We start from the raw sequence: 6000 nt of genomic DNA on the forward strand, positions 1-6000 counted from the left end.
AGTCAGTCAAGGACATTCCAGGAGCAAGGGACACTATGGTAAGGCATGTAGGGTTGTGATGCACTGCCAGTGAGCACATTACAACTCCCACTGAAGTTTAGTTGCTAGACTATCTGATCATCTCCCTGCATTGACTGAGGACTTGCCATGTAGCTCATCTTCTCTCTCAGAAATTCTGCCACCCTACAGGTTGTATTTAACACCTCTAGAAAGCCTAGCCAATATCCTGCCTTCCTGGTTCCTTGATTGCATCTCCTTCAGTAGCTTTTTTCTCTATTGTATTCAGTAAATCACACTCCTGGGTATTCCTGAGAACTTGCTATATCTTGAACCATACTCTGCATGAACTTTTGTACAAGATCACCTGGGCTATCGAATTTTTCTTCCCATTCATCTTCTTACCTGTTGCTTCACATCTCACTATCTGTGCTCTCTATTATTGCTGCCCAGGTGCTCTTCCTACAACAAAATTCTGTCTTGTCTTTATCCTTTTGCTGTAGTTTGAATCTGCAATGTACTCCGCTCAAGGGCCTATGTGCTAAAGACTTGGTCACTAGCCAATGGTGCTTTTGGAAGATGGTAGAGTATTTAAAAGGTGGAGCATGGTGGGAGGTTTTGGGTCATGGGATGCCCTTGGAGGGGACATTGAGACTCAAATCTTTTCCTTTCTTACTTCCCTGCCATGAGGTGAATGTTTTTGACATGCACTGTGCATTTCCACCATGATATCCTGCCTACCCCATACCAGAGGCTTTTGAAAACAGTGGGTTCACCCAGTCATGGACTGGAACTTCCAAAACTGGACCAAAATAAATCTTTTCTCTTTATAAGTTGATTTTCTCAGGTAATTTTTATAGTAAAAGAAAGGTGACTAACAAACCTGCTTAAAATTCTTCAGTGACTCTCCATTATACTTCCAGGATGAAATCTAAGCACTTAGCATTCCACACTGGGCCCTCTTGTTTTTGAAATGTGGAGAACTCTCCCTCTCTCTCTCTCTCTCTTTCTCCCTCATACACACGTGTGTGTGCACATGTGTAAGTTATAGTTTTTCACGTACCAATATTCGAATAATCTACTGTGGAAACCTAATTACCACAATGGTTAGAGTGTCCCAGTTTATTAGTTGGGATGCTCTTTAAGTACTTTCTGCCTCTGTAATTAAAATTCTACTAGGGGATCTGATATTGTTTTTGCAAATTGATCTAGATATTTTAAAATATAGGGTTTTGTTTGTTTGTTTTTATGTTCTGATATTCCTATGTGGCAACATATATTTTAAGCTACAATACTTCATTTTCCATAGTGAATTGAAAGAATAGACCACTTTCAAAATCTTGTGCTTTGGACTGAGAGATGTAAATTAAATAGAGAATCTACTATATTATGGGCATGCTTCGGCATGCATACAGTGTGGAAAAATTTGAAAATGAAATAAGTTCAATAATAAGGTTGGAATGCCAATGGATAAATCCATAATTGTCTTCTGGAGGATACTTCAAACCTACAAGGAATATCCAAGGGCAGAAAAGCAGATGAGAATGTCTTAAAATAGAAAAAGAAATTGTACTTCATCACATCAAGGACAGTCAAAAAATAGATTTTAAAGTAGCACTAGCAGAAGCTACAGAAAATTCTTATTCTTAACAAATGAATCAGTTACCCTAGAAGTTTTTTTTTTTTTAAACACAAAAATTAATGTGATCTGGAACAATACTTCTGCTTTTAATTTTGATAGGTGACAGTAAATGGGTCTCAAACTTTCTAAAATTTGGTTGCTTAATCTTTAAAGTAAAATAGATGACTTCTAAGGAAAGTATTTTGAGCCATGACTGTATTTCAGGCATTTGTCTAGGTATTCGCATGTTTGATATTTTATTTAATCCAGCCTGTTCTCTTGTAAAAGTTTTTGACCTATTATTGAGATTGAGGCAAAAGGCCAAAATTGTGTACAAAAGTAAAGGAAGAAAATAAGAAGAGAATTGTTAGAACAAAAATAGTTCTGAGTTGACAAAGTAATCTGTTCAAAGTCTGAACAGACAAAGAGAAGGACAGGGGAGAAGCAGGGGAAGAAACCTACTGAAAGAAGACAATGATTACTTTAGTTTATTACTAGGCAAGTACATACATTGTGCTAAGGGCATTTTTGTAAGCTAAAGTGTCAGAAAGCCTGGTTGCTTCTGTTTCTCTGTAGCAGTGACCAGTCTTTATTTTAAACCACAATGTCTTTCACTTTCACATATTTCAAACTTTGATAATGTAAGTACCACTTTTAAAAGAAAGAAAAAAATTTCTAGGAGTTCAGTGTTTTATTAAAATATTTCTTTTAAAATGAAGAAACAACTGTGTATAAAATACTGCATATATAACCATTTTATACAACTCTAAAATCCACAAAATTCTATAAACACTTTCAAGAGTTAAAAATAAAATAAAAATAAATAGACAGCATTAACTTATCATCTCAGACGATGCTCTTGTATTGAAACTGTATTACCATATAAGTCTGAGCATGTTCATAACTATTAAGTTACAGGACCTTGAACACCTGGAGTCCTCTAACCACATTTATTTTCCAACTTTCCATAAATGCAGAATTTATATATTAAGAATTACTTTGAGGTTTTTATGTTATTTCATAATTCTTAAAATAGCATGGCTTGGTTTTAACTTGCTGATAACAGAGATACCTTAGGCACTGAAATCTCTAGTAACCCTCTAGGTGATGCACAGTATACCTACATTGTAAAAATTTTAGAATAGCTTCAAATAAACTACAAAAGTACTCAAATTCTCATTGGGAGCTCAGCTGAGAATTATCTGAGAACTCAAATCCTTGTATCTCAGTCTGAGAAGCACTATACTAGTCTTTATTAAGGCCCTTAAATTGGAAAATATCTAAAAATTATGTCCCAGAGAGTTTACCAGAAGAATGAGAAGCACAGGAAGTCATGTTTGAACTAAGATATACAGCTCTTTCCTACACATATTTTTTACTAGGCCAGAGACATTTTTTCCTTGTTATGGAAAGGGTGGTCATGTGATTTATGTCCAATAGCTATTAACGATAATACGGAGACAACTATGTAGCCAGTACTGTCCAGGCTTTGGTCACCCAAAATGTGGTGCATGGAGCAGCATGCATATTTTTTGGGGGGGCAGGGCACATGCATTTGAAAAGATTAAACAACTGAGTACTCCGAGAGAAATGCTTTTATCCCTCCTGCACACTTTCCTGCAGTCCCCTCTGCAGAAATTAGATACTCCTCTTCCCAAATAAATGCCTCTTTAATTACAGAAGGACTTCCTTTCCACTTACTTTCCTGAAATCTAAAATGTGAGGATCTCCTTGTAATTAATAGCTCAAAATATACTTCAAGCACTCGCTAATGACTTTAACCTGATGTTATTTGTGTTGGAGCTTTTGATGAGATCCCAGATGAGATAACTGATAGTCGAGATGATTAGTCAATGCAAAGGCAGTGGCTTTCGAACTTAAAAAAAAAAAAAAAATGGGCATGTGGTACCCAGTGACTTGGGAGGTTGAGGCAAGAGGATCACAAGTTCAAGGCCAGCCTCAGAAACTTAGTGAGGCTGTAAGCAACTTAGCAAGACCTTGTCTCAAAATAAGAAATAAAGAGGATTGGAGTTGTGGCTGGGTGGTAAAGTGCCTTTGGGTTCAATCCCCAGTACCAAAAAAAAAAAAAAAACCAAACTGACTCACATTCATAACACATGTCAACCCATAGATATACAAAAACTTTTATTATGCAATAGTTCTCCCTAAACTTAAGATGCACACCCACATATGTATGCACATATGTGTATATAATTTTATCCACTTAATCAATTTTATGACCCATTAATAGTTTATGATATGCAATTCAAAAACTACTACCCACCAGCCATTCCCTTCTATGTCTGATTAAGTAAAAAGGTACATGAATGTATTGTATTCACTCAGTTTCACGCGCCTTTGCTAAACTTCAATTTGTCATTTCATTTTTGGTTTAAGAGTTAATTTCAGTGTATTTTCAATAATCCTAGAGAGATATTGTACACTATGTCATTCAAAGTCCCTGCTTTAAAGTAGTGTAATTATTAATTTCTCTTAGATTTCAATGAATATTTTCAGATGATATAGCCTATGTAAATTGCATTATTTCTCAGTTTGCCTTGGGTGATGAAAAATTGCTAAATTCTACGATCAATCCCCAAAGTTATCTCAGTTTATCTTCTTTCACTGGCCCCATTCTCTACACAGGCTTTGCTCCTTCTTTATCCTCCCTCTAATGAAATGCTCATGTTGTAGAAGCTGTCTTGGTTAAGCATGTGTGTATCACAGAGTCATACTGCCTAAGTTTGAATTCTGTGCCACTTTCTACTTGTGTAATGTTGGGCAAGTTACTAAACCTCCGTTATGGTTTGAATGTGATGTGTCCCTCAAAAGCTTATGTGTGAGAAAATGCAAGAAGATTTAGAGGAGAAATGATGGAGTTAGGAGAGCCTTATCCCAGTCAGTGAAATAATGCCCTGAGGGAAATTAACTGAGTGGTAACTGAAGGCAGATAGGGTATGGCTAGAGAAGGTGGACACTGGGGGTGTGCCTTTGAGTTATATATTCTGTATCTGGTGAATGGAGCCTCTCTCTACTGTCTGATCATCATGTGAGCTGCTTTCCTCTGTCATACTCTTCCACCATGATGTTCAGCTCACCTCAAGGCCCTAGGCATAGAACTGGGTGTCTATGGATTAATACCTCTGAAACCATGAGACCTCAAATAAACTTTTCACCTCTACAATTGTTCTGGTCAAGTCTTTTAGTCACAGCAGCAAAACAAACAAACAAACAAAAAAACTAACTCAAACAACTTCGTTGTGTCTTAGTTTTCTCATAAGGTAAATGAAAAAAATAATAATAAAAATATTGACCATAATATCTATCTATATTCAAGCTTTTTTTGAGAGCTAAATGATGTAATACTCTTATATACTGCTCACATCATTTGACTTATAAAACAAGATAATAAATGGAACTATTAATATTATCATAAGTTTTAAAGTTGATATTATAATTAGTTGAGGGTATCTTTATTTTCCAATCTTTTGGAACTAGGAAACTCCCAGTGATACAAAGTCTCATCTGTAGTGGTCATATAAATATGTGTTTGTGTCTTACTCTAGAAACTTCTCTTTGTCAGAGAAATTAATGTTTTCTCTTAGAATGCCAAGCCAGACTTAATCCTTTCTGATATCTGTGTTGAAAAGTGCACATACCTTGAGGGGCAGAGACTGTCTCATCAGTCTTAAATTATTCCAACTCTTCATTCACTACTTTCCTAGTAGATGTTTCACAAGTATTTAATAAAATAATTTAACAGGTTCTTTTGAATGCCAATAAAGAAAGTTCTCAGAAGAAATGAGTAAAAATGTCTAGAGTTTGATGAAAGCACAGTTTAATCTTTAGAACATTAGCTAAAGCACTAGGCCAGAGTGGAATGTCCAATTTATCTATCAGTGGTGGTTAAAAAGATGGATTGTGTTAGTAAATTTGGGTATAAAAATTCCAGCTCTGTCATTTCTGAGTTACGCAAACTTGGGCAAATTATATACCTTCATGTCTCTCAACTAAGATTATTTTTAAAATCATAGATATAAAATATTTAATATAGGCCTGATATATAGACAGTGGCTATACTGGTTTTTCTGTTGGTATGTCACAAATAACAAAATTCATCATCTTAAAAATAACAAAAATTTGTGATTAGTTTGGTCCTGTGCTCAGAATCTGCGAAGTCTAAAATCAAGGGGTAATCACAGTGTAATGTCAGTATACCTTTATCTAGAGGCTTAACTAAGATTTATTTCCAAGCTTCCTCCTTTCTCTGGCACAATTAGTTTCCTTGCAGCTACTTCATTGAGACCTAAGTTTTATACAAGCTGCTAGTTAGAATCATTCCTAGCAACTAGAAGCTATTCCCAGGTCCTTATCACATGGCC

The sequence above is a fragment of the Sciurus vulgaris genome (genome assembly GCF_902686455.1).
Source record: "Sciurus vulgaris genome assembly, chromosome: 10".
Lineage (NCBI taxonomy): Eukaryota > Metazoa > Chordata > Mammalia > Rodentia > Sciuridae > Sciurus > Sciurus vulgaris.